This window comes from Carassius gibelio, chromosome A20, assembly GCF_023724105.1.
Source record: "Carassius gibelio isolate Cgi1373 ecotype wild population from Czech Republic chromosome A20, carGib1.2-hapl.c, whole genome shotgun sequence".
NCBI lineage: Eukaryota > Metazoa > Chordata > Actinopteri > Cypriniformes > Cyprinidae > Carassius > Carassius gibelio.
Window position 1 is genome coordinate 20,135,571 of NC_068390.1, and position 17,291 is coordinate 20,152,861.

The 17,291-nt window shown below is 35.6% G+C and overlaps 1 pseudogene; it reads right to left on the reverse strand.

Moving 5' to 3' along the window:
- Positions 1 to 17,291, reverse strand: part of LOC127938233 (nucleoprotein TPR-like) — a 70,096-nt pseudogene that overhangs the window by 1,088 nt on the left and 51,717 nt on the right.

Below are 17,291 nucleotides of genomic sequence, written 5' to 3' on the forward strand. Positions count from 1 at the left end.
TACAACAGAAGAAATCAGTCGTGTTGCTAAATAAAAAAAACTGCAAAAGGCAAAAATGCATACTCGATTGCTTCAGCAAATCCATCGGAGCGAGGAGGAAGAAGTGTAGGGATATTAGGAACCATCCTGTCATCATCCTCATAGAAATGCTGCTGTTGGAAAAATTAAGAAAAAAAGATAAATGACTGACAAACACGCTCAGATTCAAAAACACCACACAACCAAACCAAGGAGCAACTCACTGCACTACTGGCCATTCCAGAAGTAAGCTAGAGGCCTCGTCCCATTGACGGCCATCGAAATGGGAGCCTCTGCAGACACAGGCAAGATATTTTTTTAAATGCACATTCTAAGCAACACCATCAACAGCAAACTAAGAAAAAGCTCCTCAAGCTATGCCACACAGTACACTGAGACATTTGCAAACACCTGGACTTGGAAGGGGTCCCAACTCTTGTTTAGATGAGATGAAAGAGGATGCTGAGATCTCCTAGGTGAGGTTGAGGGGCAGAGCTGGTGACACTTGCTTCAAAAGCATCCAATGTGCTAGTTTCAACTAAGCCACCACATACAGATGAAAGGAAAAGAGAAGGTGGTTTAAAACGCAAACCAACACCAACTTCACAAAGCTTGAAAGACTTAACCCTATTCATTGTAAATACATGGAAAGATCGAGATGATGGATGCTACCACGTCTTTTCAGACAGGTCAGGCTGACTTACAGCTCTGAGAAACTGCCATGCATTGGGTGGAGTCTGTAGCTCCAAGACTTTCTTCTGTCTCAGTGCCTGGATCTGTGGGATCTATGCCCTTGGAAAGGATGGTGTGAGAGAGGTAGAGCGGGGGAGGGCAAGAATTAGTGGAAAGAACATTTCTAGTTAATTTCCTGGGTATTACTTTTTGACTTTTACATACACAGAGTACTTTGTCCTAAGCTCTTTGGAGCAGAATGAGTTTTAATGACTTTATTATCATTAAAGATGTGTAAAGGGTGCATAGACAAAACTGAGCCTGTTGCACAAGCTATTCATAAATATATTGCATAATGGCAAGCAGCCGTTGGATCATTAAAATGGCATGAAACAGCTCACATCGGAAACTTATTCTTAAATAAACATCCCTGCTGTTCAGTCCAAATGTTGGTGTTCGTGCTACACTAAAACCACTTGTCTACACTAGGGTTGGGCAAACTGAACTGAAGAACTAACTCACTTTCAATTCAACCACCACATCCCAAAGAATGTTTGGCCAGCATAAACTTTGTAACAAAAACAATGGATTGATCATAATTTTAGACTAATTATGGCCATTTTCCCTCAAGTAATTAGAGGCAGAACACTACAAAAGAAAGAAAAAAGTATTTAAAGAAATAGTACTTTTATTAAATTCTTGATCAAAGTGACAGAAGGGATTTATAATGTTACTAAATATTTCTGTTCTTTGAACTTTTTATTTAAAGAATGATCATTTCCACAAAAATCCAATTGATAAGAAATGTTTGAGCACCAAATCAGCATATAAGAATGATTTCTGAAGAATCATGTAACACTGCAGACTGGAGGAACCACTGCAAAAAAATTGGAGTAACCACAACTTTGGTATCACAGAAATAAGTTACATATATTAAAATCTAAAACATTTTAAGTTGTAATATATCACAATATTCCCATCTCCTGCAGTGGTTAAAAAAACTCTGTATTTATTCGATACACATGCGTACCAAACCAAAAATTTTCAATAAGAATACATGAACTGTTACACCCCTAGTCGTAACTGATAATTATCACTATAAATTTCAAACCTTTATTTAAAGTTTAAAGGGAGATTTTAGTATTGAAAGTTGTAGAAATGAGACCATTAATTGTAGTTTTAAACTAAATGTTTAAACTAATCTTTATAGTCAGAACATGACAAAAACTCCAAGTTTAAAAGAAATATCTTTATAGAAAAATGTATTTCTTAGTTTTCTGCCAATTCTAATGGGTGATGTTTCAAATCATGAAACAGGTTTGTGTTGCTTGACATGATGAGGTGTATCGTCAGCAAAGTTTGCAGTGCAGGCTGCAATATTAATATTAAAAAAAAAAATATATATATATATATATATATATATATATATATACACACAAAATTTTTATTATATATATATATATATGTGTTTTACATATTTCACAGTAGCTTGAGTTGAGAGTAGCCCAATACCTTGAGTCATAATGCAGATATAAATTTATATTCATTATCAAAAACAGTAACATCTTTAAAAACTGTAGCAACCTCATTTTTATATGGTGTCATGTTAAAAGTAATTATTCTGAGTTTTTTTTGACTATTGGTCTTCCATAGTACCATAGGCCTACATTTAGATCATGTAAACCTAAGTTAAAACCACACATAGAGCATGGTATGAATGTATAAAGTTCAAGTTCAAGTCTGCTTTATTGTCAATTTCCACATGTACAGTACATACATACAGAGAATCGAAATTGCGTTACTCTCAGACCCCGGCGCATACCGATAACATTAAAGCCAAAAAAAAAAAATCTACATCAAATATAAATAAAAATTAAAGCTGCAAGCAGCATTTTACCGGGGTTCAAGCACATTAAGGCCTCTGAGGTGGTCAGAGCCAACCTGGATGTATGGATGACAGTTAAACACATCCAAAATGGAGAACAGGCTAACAGACAGACACACACACACTGAAAGTAAATGATTAGACTAATATATGTATACTCTATAAGCATATGCACACACACACACACACAAAGACACACAAAGATACACATATACATGCACAAACATTTTGTGGCAGATATAGGTATTTGATAAAAAGTGATAGGTGACAATAAGCTTATTGCAAGTCTTCTCTTTTTTTAGAGTTTAGATGTCATTTTCAGATTAAACTGTAATCATAATGTGGCAAAATTGTTAAAACTGATACATCTGTATGAACAAAATGGAAAACATCAATTCAATGAGATGCAAAATGTTATAACAGTTAATTTATTAATGTTTTGGCATGAATTCATAAAAACAGTACTAGCTGAAAGAGCCCATTAGTGGTCTTCCGCTGCCATCTAGTGGTTATAAATTGCATTTACTCAAACAACACTGTGTTTTTAAACATAACTGTTAAAGTGTTGTTGTTGGGTTTTTTTGCCCTATCTCTCTTAAATGTTGCATGCTTGTTTAGAATGAAATTATGCATTACTTTACACAGTTTTGATAATTTGTGGGATTTCTGTTTGTATTAATAGGTCTTTGTGCCTCTGGGGTGGTCTCGGCCAACCAGGATGTATGGATGACATTTAAATACATCCAAAAGACAGACACACACACACTGAAATTAAATGATTAAACTAGTTTTTAAGAGTTTAGATGTCATTCAGGTTTCACTGTAATCACAATGTGGCAAAATTGTAAAAAATGATGTGTCTGTATGAACAAAATGGAAAACATTGATTCAATAAGATGTAACATGTTATAACAGTTAATTTATTAATGTTTTGGCATGAATTCATGAATCCTTTCTACAGTACTGTTCATTTTAACTGAATGAGCCCATTAGTGGTCTTCCGCTGCCATCTAGTGGTTATAAATTGCATTTACTGAAACAACACTGTGTTTCTAAACATAACTGTTATAGTGTTGTTATTTTTTTTTATTTTTGCCCAATCTCTCTTAAATTTTGCATGCTTGTTTAGAATGAAATCATGCATTATTTTACACAGTTTTGATCATTTGTGGGATTTCTGTTTGTATTAATAGGCCTTTGTGTACACTATGCAAATAACATAATATAAAATTACTGGTTTATAGTTGTCTAAATGCAATTGTTCAACATGTTTTTGATAATTATTGACCTTCAGAGTCTAGAGAATTGTACTTCAGTGGTTTTATTGATTTTCATCTTATACCCGATCACTAGTTTGCCAAAGTACCTTTTTAAAATAATATTGAATGTTTAATTAACAGCTTTATTGACAACGTTGGTCCCAGAGGCAAAGTTGTTCAGAATGAGGATATTTATCAAATGATATAAAGATTTAGTGTTTTTGAGTGAATATATGAGCATTTACAAACAATTTGAGGCCATTTACCATATAAATCTTGTGTTTTGAGACCTTTTCTACTGTTATAGCGCCACCTATGGTCTGATCTCCATGAAACTTTGCATGCTTGTTAAGAGTCACAAGTTAGATGATTTCACCGAGTTTCATAAAGTTTTGAGTTTTCGTTAAGGTTTTATAGGCTTTGGGGTATGTTTGGCCACACCCCTTTTTCTAAATTACCCCTTTACAGCTGACCAAAGGACAAAATTCAACATTTTTTTAATAATTATTGATCTAGAGAGTCCACAGAATATTACTGCAGTGGTTTGGTTCCGATCGGACAAAAAACCTAGGACTAGTTCGCAAAAGTAGGTTTTTAACATATTTGTGAATAACAATTGAATGATTTGATTGACAGCAATGGTTCTTGAGGCAAAGTTGTGCATTATGAGGAGATCTATCAAATGATATGCATACTGTGTTGATATGTGAAACACCACGTGATTACAGAGCCATAAAACTCGTTAGCGCCAACTAGTGGCCGATTTCTTTCAAAATTCTTACAGACCTTAAGGTTCATGAGTCGAACGTACCCAGCGAGTTTCGTTCCGATCAACATCCGTTAACCCTTTCAAATAGGTGCTTAAAATTGTTTGGCCAATGGCGGCCATGTTTTTTTTAGATATGCAAATGTCCTCATATGTACTTGTGCCCCTTCAGACCGAGACATTGCATACCAATTTTCAAGTCGATCGAGGCAACAGTTGCCTAGTTATAGCCATTTATGTGTTTTTTCTATCTTATAGCGCCCCCAAGTGGCAGAGATGCGCAATATTTTTGATTTGACCAAAGATTGAGCTTATACATATGTATACCGAGTTTGGTGAAGATATCTCATTCCGTTCAAGAGTTATAGTTAAAATAGCATTTGGCTAACGTTAGCATAGACGCTTTTTGGTGTACTGTTTCGCGTAAGAATTGAAATTTCAACTTTTTTTTGATAATTATTGATATTGAGTGTCCAGGGAATATTTATGAAGTGGTTTGGTTCTGATTGGTTGAAAATCCTAGGACTAGTTCGCAAAAGTAGGTTTCGGATTTAGCTCGATTTTGCGAGAAAACGGTGCGTCGTAGACCCCAAAAAGGCGCCGTACACTTTTGTTCGGGCTAACCCAAGGATTGCAACAATGCCATGTTTTTGAGTGTATGGCTAACGGTTTACACTTTACGGCCAAAATTGTCCAAAATTTTTGTTTTTTGCGCTGTAGCGCCCCCGTTAGGCCGATTGGGCCGGTTCTTTGTATCTGAGTAGCGAGCAAGACTACTACCATCTGACCAAGTTTCAGCTCTCTAGGCCTTACGGTTTGGGCTGCACGTTCAGTTTTAAGGCGGAAGAATAATAATAATTAAAGCTGCAAGCAGCATTTTACCGGGGTTCAAGCACATTAAGGCCTCTGAGGTGGTCAGAGCCAACCTGGATGTATGGATGACATTTAAACACATCCAAAATGGAGAACAGGCTGGCAGACAAACACAAACACTGAAATTAAATGATTAGACTAATATATGTATACTCTATAAGCATATGCACACACACACACACAAAGACACACATATACATGGACACACATTTTGTTGCAGATATAGGTATTTGAAATAAGTGATAGGTGACAATAAACTTATTGCACACACACTGAAAGTAAATGATTAGACTAATATATGTATACTCTATAAGCATATGCACACACACACACACACACAAAGACACACAAAGATACACATATACATGCACAAACATTTTGTTGCAGATATAGGTATTTGAAATAAGTTATAGGTGACAATAAACTTATTGCAAGTCTCCTCTTTTTAAGAGTTTAGATGTCATTTTCAGGTTAAACTGTAATCATAATGTGGCAAAATTTTAAAAACTGATATATCTGTATGAACAAAATGGAAAACATTGACTCAATGAGATTTAAAATGTTACAACAGTTAATTTTTTAATGTTTTGGCATGAATTCATGAATCCTTTCAACAGTACTGTTCAACTTAACTGAATGAGCCCATTAGTGGTCTTCCGCTGCCATCTAGTGGTTATAAATTGCATTTACTCAAGCAACACTGTGTTTTTAAACATAACTGTTATAGTGTTGTTATTTTTTTTTGCCCAATCTCTCTTAAATTTTGCATGCTTGTTTAGAATGAAATTATGCATTATTTTTCACAGTTTTGATAATTTGTGGGCTTTCTGTTTGTATTAATAGGCCTTTATGTGCACTATGCAAACAACATATTATAACATTACTGGTTTATAGTTGTCCAAATGCAATTGTTCAACATATTTTTGATAATTATTGACCTTCAGAGTCTAGAGAATTGTACTTCAGTGGTTTTATTGATTTTCATCTTAAACCCTATCACAAGTATGCCAAAGTAACTTTTTTAAATAATCTTGAATATTTAATTAACAGCTCTATTGACAACATTGGTCCCAGAGGCAAAGTTGTTCAGAATGAGGAGATTTATCATATGATATGAAGATTTAGTGTTTTTGAGTGAATATATGAACATTTTCAAACAATTTGAGGCCATTTACCATATAAATCTTGTGTTTTGAGACCTTTTCTACTGTTATAGCACCACCTATGGTCTGATCTCCATAAAACTTTGCATGCTTGTTAAGAGTCACCTGTTACATGATTTCACTGAGTTTCATAAAGTTTTGAGTTTTCCTTTAGGTTTTATAGGCTTTGGGGTATGTTTGGCCACACCCCTTTTTCTAAATTACCCCGTTACAGCTAACCAAAGGACAAAATTCAACATTTTTTTAATAATTATTGATCTAGAGAGTCCACAGAATATTACTGCAGTGGTTTGGTTCCGATCGGGCAAAAAACCTAGGACTAGTTCGCAAAAGTAGGTTTTTAACATATTTGTGAATAACAATTGAACGATTTGATTGACAGCAATGGTTCTTGAGGCAAAGTTGTGCATTATGAGGAGATCTATCAAATGATATGCATATTGTGTTGATATGTGAAACACCACGTGATTACAGAGCCATAAAACTCGTTAGCGCCAACTAGTGGCCGATTTCTTTCAAAATTCTTGCATTCCTTTAGGGCTATGAGTCAAACATGCCCACCGAGTTTCGTTCCGATTGACATCCGTTAACCTTGTTAAATAGGTGCTCAAACTTCTTTGGCCAATGGCGGCCATGTTTTTTGAGATACGCGAATGTCCTCATAGATACTTGTGCCACTTCTGACAAAGACATGACATGCCAATTTTCAAGTCGATCGGACCAACGGTTGCTTAGTTATAGCCATTTATGTGTTTTTCTGTCTTATAGCGCCCCCAAGTGGCAGAGGTGTGCAATTTTTTTTATTTGACCAAAGTTTTTGCTCTTACAAATGTCCAGCAAGTTTGGTTAAGATATCTCATTTCATTCATGAGTTATAGCCTGTTGCGTAAAATTGGTCCTCGACTTTAGAACATTTTCGCATCCCATTACGACAGTGATTCGAAATTTCAAATTTTTTTTGATAATTATTGATATTCACTGGCCAGAGAACATTTCTGCAGTTGTTTGGTTCAGATTGGTTGAAAATCCTAGGACTAGTTCGCAAAAGTAGGTTTTGGACATACGTCAAGTTTGCGAAAAAACGAGGCCTCCTAGACCCAAAATCAGAGTGACCGTTTTTAATTTCGCTTGACCCAAGGATTCCAGAAATGTTAAATTTTTGAGTCTACGATAAGCGGTTTAGGAGCTATTAGCAAAAACGCATATTTGATCGCTGTAGCGCCCCCCACTGGCCGAATGGGCTGGATCTTTGTATCTGAGTAGCGAGCAAGACTACTACCTTTTGACCAAGTTTCAGCTCTCTAGGCCTTACGGTTTGGGCTGCCCGTTCAGTTTTAAGGCGGAAGAATAATAATAATAATAATAAAAATCCTAACAATTACAATAGGGTTTCAGCACTGCGTGCTTGAACCCCTAATAATAATAATTAAAGCTGCAAGCAGCATTTACCGGGGTTCAAGCACATTAAGGCCTCTGAGGTGGTCTGAGCCAACCTGGATGCATGGATGACAGTTAAACACATCCAAAATGGAGAACAGGCTAACAGACAGACACACACACTGAAAGTAAATGATTAGACTAATATATGTATACTCTATAAGCATATGCTCTCACACACACACACACACACACACACACACACACACACACACACACACAACAAAGACACACATATACATGCACAAACATTTTGTTGCAGATATAGGTATTTGAAATAAGTGATAGGTGATAATAAACTTATTGCAAGTCTTTTCTTTTTAAGAGTTTAGATGTCATTTTCAGGTTAAACTGTAATCATAATGTGGCAAAATTTTAAAAACTGATATATCTGTATGATCAAAATGGAAAACATTGACTCAATGAGATTTAAAATGGTATAACAGTTCATTTTTTAATGTTTTGGCATGAATTCATGAATCCTTTCAACAGTACTGTTCAACTTTACTGAATGAGCCCATTAGTGGTCTTCCGCTGCCATCTAGTGGTTATAAATTGCATTTACTCCAACAACACTGTGTTTTTAAACATAACTGTTATAGTGTTATTTTTTTTTGCCCAATCTCTCTTAAATTTTGCATGCTTGTTTAGAATGAAATTATGCATTATTTTACACAGTTTTGATAATTTGTGGGCTTTCTGTTTGTATTAATAGGCCTTTGTGTGCACTATGAAAAGAACATATTATAAAATGACTGGTTTATAGTTGCCCAAATGCAATTGTTCAACATGTTTTTGATAATTATTGACCTTCAGAGTCTAGAGAATTGTACTTCAGTGGTTTTATTGATTTTCAGCTTAAACCGTATCACAAGTATGCCAAAGTAACTTTTTAAAATAATCTTGAATATTTAATTAACAGCTTTATTGACAACATTGGTCCCAGAGGCAAAGTTGTTCAGAATGAGGAGATGTATCATATGATATGAAGATTTAGTGTTTTTGAGTGAATATATGAACATTTTCAAACAATTTGAGGCCATTTACCATATAAATCTTGTGTTTTGAGACCTTTTCTACTGTTATAGCGCCACCTATGGTCCGATCTCCATGAAACTTCGCATGCTTGTTAAGAGTCACTGGTTACATGATTTCACTTAGTTTCATAAAGTTTTGAGTTTTCCTTTAGGTTTTATAGGCTTTGGGGTATGTTTGGCCACACCCCTTTTTCTAAATTACCCTGTAACAGCTAACCAAAGGACAAAATTCAACATTTTTTTAATAATTATTGATCTAGAGAGTCCACAGAATATTTCTGCAGTGGTTTGGTTCCGATTGGACAAAAAACCTAGGACTAGTTCGCAAAAGTAGGTTTTTAACATATTTGTGAATAACAATTGAACGATTTGATTGACAGCAATGGTTCTTGAGGCAAAGTTGTGCATTATGAGGAGATCTATCAAATGATATGCATATTGTGTTGATATGTGAAACACCACGTGATTACAGAGCCATAAAACTCGTTAGCGCCAACTAGTGGCCAATTTCTTTCAAAATTCTTACAGACCTTAGGGTTCATGAGTCGAACGTACCCAGTGAGTTTCGTTCCGATCAACATCCGTTAACCCTTTCAAATAGGTGCTTAAAATTGTTTAGCCAATGGCAGCCATGTTTTTTGAGATATGCAAATGTCCTCATAGGTACTTGTGCCCCTTCAGACCAAGACACTGCATACCAATTTTCAAGTCGATCGAGTCAACGGTTGCCTAGTTATAGCCATTTATGTGTTTTTTCTTTTTATAGCGCCCCCAAGTGGCAGAGGTGTGCAATTTTTTTTATTTGACCACAGATTGAGGTCATAGATATGTATACCGAGTTTGGTTAAGATATCTCATTTCATTCATGAGTTATAGCCTGTTGCGTAAAATTGGTCCTCGACTTTCGAACATTTTGGCATCCCATTACGACAGTGAGTCGAAATTTCTACTTTTTTTTGATAATTATTGATATTCACTGGACAGAGAACATTTCTGCAGTGGTTTGGTTCAGATTGGGTGAAAAACCTAGGACTAGTTCGCAAAAGTAGGTTTTGGACATACGTCAAGTTTGCGAAAAAACGAGGCCTCCTAGACCCAAATTCAGAGTGACCGTTTTTAATTTCGCATGACCCACGGATTCCAGAAATGTAAAATTTTTGGCTCTATCACAAGCGGTTTAGGAGCTATTAGCAAAAACGCATTTTCGATCACTGTAGCGCCCCCTATTGGCCAATTGGGCTGAGACTTTGATAGGTTCTCCCCAAATTGAGCTCTATCATCTGACCAAGTTTCAAGTCTCTAGGCCTTACGGTTTGGGCTGCACGTTCAGTTCTAGGGCAGAAGAATAATAATAATAATAATTAAAGCTGCAAGCAGCATTTTACCGGGGTTCAAGCACATTAAGGCCTCTGAGGTGGTCAGAGCCAACCTGGATGCATGGATGACAGTTAAACACATCCAAAATGGAGAATAGGCTGGCAGACAGACACACACACTGAAAGTAAATGATTAGACTAATATATTAATACTCTATAAGCATATGCACACACACACACACACACACACACACAAAGACACACATATACATGCACAAACATTTTGTTGCAGATATAGGTATTTGAAATAAGTGATAGGTGACAATAAACTTATTGCAAGTCTTCTCTTTTTAAGAGTTTAGATGTCATTTTCAGGTTAAACTGTAATCATAATGTGGCAAAATTTTAAAAACTGATATATCTGTATGAACAAAATGGAAAACATTGACTCAATGAGATTTAAAATGTTATAACAGTTCATTTTTTAATGTTTTGGCATGAATTCATGAATCCTTTCAACAGTACTGTTCAACTTTACTGAATGAGCCCATTAGTGGTCTTCCGCTGCCATCTAGTGGTTATAAATTGCATTTACTCAAACAACACTGTGTTTTAAAACATAACTGTTATAGTGTTGTAATTTTTTTTTTGCCCAATCTCTCTTAAATTTTGCATGCTTGTTTAGAATGAAATCATGCATTATTTTACACAGTTTTGATAATTTGTGGGCTTTCTGTTTGTATAAATAGGCCTTTGTGTACACTATGCAAATAACATATTATAAAATTATTGGTTTATAGTTGCCCAAATGCAATTGTTCAACATGTTTTTGATAATTATTGACCTTCAGAGTCTAGAGAATTGTACTTCAGTGGTTTTATTGATTTTCATCTTAAACCGTATCACAAGTATGCCAAAGTAACTTTTTTAAATAATCTTGAATATTTAATTAACAGCTTTATTGACAACATTGGTCCCAGAGGCAAAGTTGTTCAGAATGAGGAGATTTATCATATGATATGAAGATTTAGTGTTTTTGAGTGAATATATGAACATTTTCAAACAATTTGAGGCCATTTACCATATAAATCTTGTGTTTTGAGACCTTTTCTACTGTTATAGCGCCACCTATGGTCTGATCTCCATGAAACTTTGCATGCTTGTTAAGAGTCACCTGTTACATGATTTCATTGAGTTTCATAAAGTTTTGAGTTTTCCTTTAGGTTTTATAGGCTTTGGGGTATGTTTGGCCACACCCCTTTTTCTAAATTACCCCGTTACAGCTAACCAAAGGACAAAATTCAACATTTTTTTAATAATTATTGATCTAGAGAGTCCACAGAATATTACTGCAGTGGTTTGGTTCCGATCGGGCAAAAAACCTAGGACTAGTTCGCAAAAGTAGGTTTTTAACATATTTGTGAATAACAATTGAATGATTTGATTGACAGCAATGGTTCTTGAGGCAAAGTTTTGCATTATGAGGAGATCTATCAAATGATATGCATATTGTGTTGATATGTGAAACACCACGTGATTACAGAGCCATAAAACTAGTTAGCGCCAACTAGTGGCCGATTTCTTTCAAAATTCTTGCAGTCCTTTAGGGCTATGAGTCAAACATGCCCACCGAGTTTCGTTCCGATTGACATCCGTTAACCTTGTTAAATAGGTGCTCAAACTTCTTTGGCCAATGGCGGCCATGCTTTTTGAGATACGCGAATGTCCTCATAGATACTTGTGCCACTTCTGACAAAGACATGACATGCCAATTTTCAAGTCGATCGGACCAACGGTTGCTTAGTTATAGCCATTTATGTGTTTTTTCTGTCTTATAGCGCCCCCAAGTGGCAGAGGTGTGCAATTTTTTTTATTTGACCAAAGTTTTTGCTCTTACAAATGTCCAGCAAGTTTGGTTAAGATATCTCATTTCATTCACAAGTTATAGCCTGTTGCGTAAAATTGGTCCTCGACTTTCGAACGTTTTGGCAGCCCATTACAACAGTGAGTCGAAATTTCAACTTTTTTTTGATAATTATTGATATTCACTGTCCAGAGAAAACTTCTGCAGTAGTTTGGTTCTGATTGGGTGAAAAACCTAGGACTAGTTCGCAAAAGTAGGTTTTGGACATACGTCAAGTTTGCGAAAAAACGAGGCCTCCTAGACCAAAAATCAGAGTGACCGTTTTTAATTTCGCTTGACCCAAGGATTCCAGAAATGTTAAATTTTTGAGTCTACGAGAAGCGGTTTAGGAGCTATTAGCAAAAACGCATATTTGATCGCTGTAGCGCCCCCCACTGGCCGAATGGGCTGGATCTTTGTATCTGAGTAGCGAGCAAGACTACTACCTTTTGACCAAGTTTCAGCTCTCTACGCCTTACGGTTTGGGCTGCCCGTTCAGTTTTAAGGCGGAAGAATAATAATAATAATAATAATTAAAGCTGCAAGCAGCATTTACCGGGGTTCAAGCATTTAAGGCATCTGAGGTGGTTAGAGCCAACCTGGACGTATGGATGACCGCTAAACACATCCAAAATGGAGAATAGGCTAACAAACAGACACACACACTGAAAGTAAATTATTAGACTAATATATTCATACTCTATAAGCATACGCATACACACAAAGACAAAGACACACATATACATGCACACACATTTTGTTGCAGATGTTGGGATTTGAAATAAGTGATAGGTGACAATAAATGTATTGCAAGTCTTCTCTTTTTAAGAGTTTAGATGTCATTTTCAGTTTAAACTGTAATCATAATGTGGCAAAATTGTAAAAACTGATATATCTGTATAAACAAAATGGAAAACATCAATTCAATGAGATTTAAAATGTTATAACAGTTAATTTATTAATGTTTTGGCATGAATTCATGAAAACAGTACTGTTTAACTAGCTGAATGAGCCCATTAGTGGTCTTCCGCTGCCATCTAGTGGTTATAAATTGCATTTACTCAAACAACACTGTGTTTTAAAACATAACTGTTATAGTGTTGTAATTTTTTTTTGCCCAATCTCTCTTAAATTTTGCATGCTTGTTTAGAATGAAATCATGCATTATTTTACACAGTTTTAATAATTTGTGGGCTTTCTGTTTGTATAAATAGGCCTTTGTGTACACTATGCAAATAACATATTATAAAATTATTGGTTTATAGTTGCCCAAATGCAATTGTTCAACATGTTTTTGATAATTATTGACCTTCAGAGTCTAGAGAATTGTACTTCAGTGGTTTTATTGATTTTCAGCTTAAACCGTATCACAAGTATGCCAAAGTAACTTTTTAAAATAATCTTGAATATTTAATTAACAGCTTTATTGACAACATTGGTCCCAGAGGCAAAGTTGTTCAGAATGAGGAGATTTATCATATGATATGAAGATTTAGTGTTTTTGAGTGAATATATGAACATTTTCAAACAATTTGAGGCCATTTACCATATAAATCTTGTGTTTTGAGACCTTTTCTACTGTTATAGCGCCACCTATGGTCTGATCTCCATGAAACTTTGCATGCTTGTTAAGAGTCACCTGATACATGATTTCACTGAGTTTCATAAAGTTTTGAGTTTTCCTTTAGGTTTTATAGGCTTTGGGGTATGTTTGGCCACACCCCTTTTTCTAAATTACCCCGTTACAGCTAACCAAAGGACAAAATTCAACATTTTTTTAATAATTATTGATCTAGAGAGTCCACAGAATATTACTGCAGTGGTTTGGTTCCGATCGGGCAAAAATCCTAGGACTAGTTCGCAAAAGTAGGTTTTTAACATATTTGTGAATAACAATTGAACGATTTGATTGACAGCAATGGTTCTTGAGGCAAAGTTGTGCATTACGAGGAGATCTATCAAATGATATGCATATTGTGTTGATATGTGAAACACCACGTGATTACAGAGCCATAAAACTCGTTAGCGCCAACTAGTGGCCGATTTCTTTCAAAATTCTTACAGACCTTAAGGTTCATGAGTCGAACGTACCCAGTGAGGTTCGTTCCGATCAACATCCGTTAACCCTTTCAAATAGGTGCTTAAATTTGTTTGGCCAATGGCGGCCATGTTTTTTGAGATATGCAAATGTCCTCATAGGTACTTGTGCCCCTTCAGACCAAGACACTGCATACCGATTTTCAAGTCGATCGAGCCAACGGTTGCCTAGTTATAGCAATTTATGTGTTTTTTCTATCTTATAGGGCCCCCAAGTGGCAGAGATGCGCAATTTTTTTGATTTGACCAAAGATTGAGCTTATACATATGTGTACCGAGTTTGGTGAAGATATCTCATTCCGTTCAAGAGTTATAGTTAAAATAGCATTTGGCTTACGTTAGCATAGACGCTTTTTGGCGTACTGTTTCGCGCAAGAATTGAAATTTCAACTTTTTTTTGATAATTATTGATATTGAGTGTCCAGGGAATATTTCTGAAGTGGTTTGGTTCTGATTGGTTGAAAATCCTAGGACTAGTTCGCAAAAGTAGGTTTCGGATATAGCTCGATTTTGCGAGAAAACGGTGCGTCGTAGACCCCAAAAAGGCGCCGTGCACTTTTGTTCGGGCTAACCCAAGGATTACAACGATGCCATGTTTTTGAGTCTATGGTTAACGGTTTACGATTTACGGCCAAAAATGTAAAAAATTTTAGTTTTTTGCGCTGTAGCGCCCCCGTTAGGCCGATTGGGTCGAGACTCAGTATCTGACAAGAAGGCCGGACTACTACAATCTGACCAAATTTCAGCTTTCTAGCCCTTACGGTTTGGGCTGCACGATCAGTTTGAGTGGAGAATAATAATAATAATAATAATAATTAAAGCTGCAAGCAGCATTTTACCGGGGTTCAAGCACATTAAGGCGTATAAGGTGGTTTCGGCCAACCTGGATGTATGGATGACAGTTAAACACATCCAAAATGGAGAACAGGCTGGCAGACAGACACAAACACTGAAATTAAATGATTAGACTAATATATTAATTCTCTAAAAGCATGTGCACACACACACACACACACAAAGACAAAGACACACATTTACATGCACACACATTTTGTTGCAGATATAGGTATTTGAAATAAATGATAGGTGACAATAAACTTATTACAAGTCTTCTCTTTTTAAGAGTTTAGATGTCATTTTCAGGTTAAACTGTAATCATAATGTGGCAAAATTGGAAAAACTGATATATCTGTATGAACAAAATGGAAAACATTGACTCAGTGAGAATTAAAATGTTATAACAGTTAATTTATTAATGTTTTGGCAAGAATTCATGAAAACAGTGCTGTTCAAATTAGCTGAATGAGCCCATTAGTGGTCTTCCGCTGCCATCTAGTGGTTATAAATTGCATTTACTCAAACAACCCTGGTTTTAAACATAACTGTTATAGTGTTGTAATTTTTTTTTGCCCAATCTCTCTTAAATTTTACATGCTTGTTTAGAATGAAATTATGCATTATTTTACACAGTTTTGATAATTTGTGGGCTTTCTGTTTGTATTAATAGGCCTTTGTGTACACTATGCAAATAACATATCATACAATTATTGGTTTATAGTTGCCCAAATGCAATTGTTCAACATGTTTTTGATAATTATTGACCTTCAGAGTCTAGAGAATTGTACTTCAGTGGTTTTATTGATTTTCATCTTAAACCCTATCACAAGTATGCCAAAGTAACTTTTTTAAATAGTCTTGAATATTTAATTAACAGCTTTATTGACAACATTGGTCCCAGAGGCAAAGTTGTTCAGAATGAGGAGATCTATCATATGATATGAAGATTTAGTGTTTTTGAGTGAATATATGAGCATTTTCAAACAATTTGAGGCCATTTACCATAGAAATCTTGTGTTTTGAGACCTTTTCTACTGTTATAGCGCCACCTATGGTCTGATCTCCATGAAACTTTGCATGCTTGTTAAGAGTCACCTGTTACATGATTTCACTGAGTTTCATAAAGTTTTGAGTTTTCGTTTAGGTTTTATAGGCTTTGGGGTATGTTTGGCCACACCCCTTTTTCTATATTACCCCTTTACAGCTAACCAAAGAACCAAATTCAACATTTTTTTAATAATTATTGATCTAGAGTGTCCACAGAATATTACTGCAGTGGTTTGGTTCCGATCGGACAAAAAACCTAGGACTAGTTCGCAAAAGTAGGTTTTTAACATATTTGTGAATAACAATTGAACGATTTGATTGACAGCAATGGTTCTTGAGGCAAAGTTGTGCATTATGAGGAGATCTATCAAATGATATGCATATTGTGTTGATATGTGAAACACCACGTGATTACAGAGCCATAAAACTCGTTAGCGCCAACTGGTGGCCGATTTCTTTCAAAATTCTTACAGACCTTAAGGTTCATGAGTCGAACGTACCAAGCGAGTTTTGTTCCGATCAACATCCGTTAACCCTTTCAAATAGGTGCTTAAAATTGTTTGGCCAATGGCAGCCATGTTTTTTGAGATATGCAAATGTCCTCATAGGTACTTGTGCCCCTTCAGACCAAGACACTGCATACCAATTTTCAAGTCGATCGAGTCAACGGTTGCCTAGTTATAGCCATTTATGTGTTTTTTCTTTTTATAGCGCCCCCAAGTGGCAGATGTGTGCAATTTTTTTTATTTGACCAAAGTTTTAGGTCTTACAAATGTGTAGCAAGTTTGGTTAAGATATCTTATTTCTTTCACGAGTTATAGCCTGTTGCGTAAAATTGCTCCTCGACTTTTGAACGTTTTGGCATCCCATTACGACAGCGAGTCGAAATTTCAACTTTTTTTTGATAATTATTGATATTCCCTGGCCAGAGAACATTTCTGCAGTGGTTTGGTTCAGATTGGGCGAAAAACCTAGGACTAG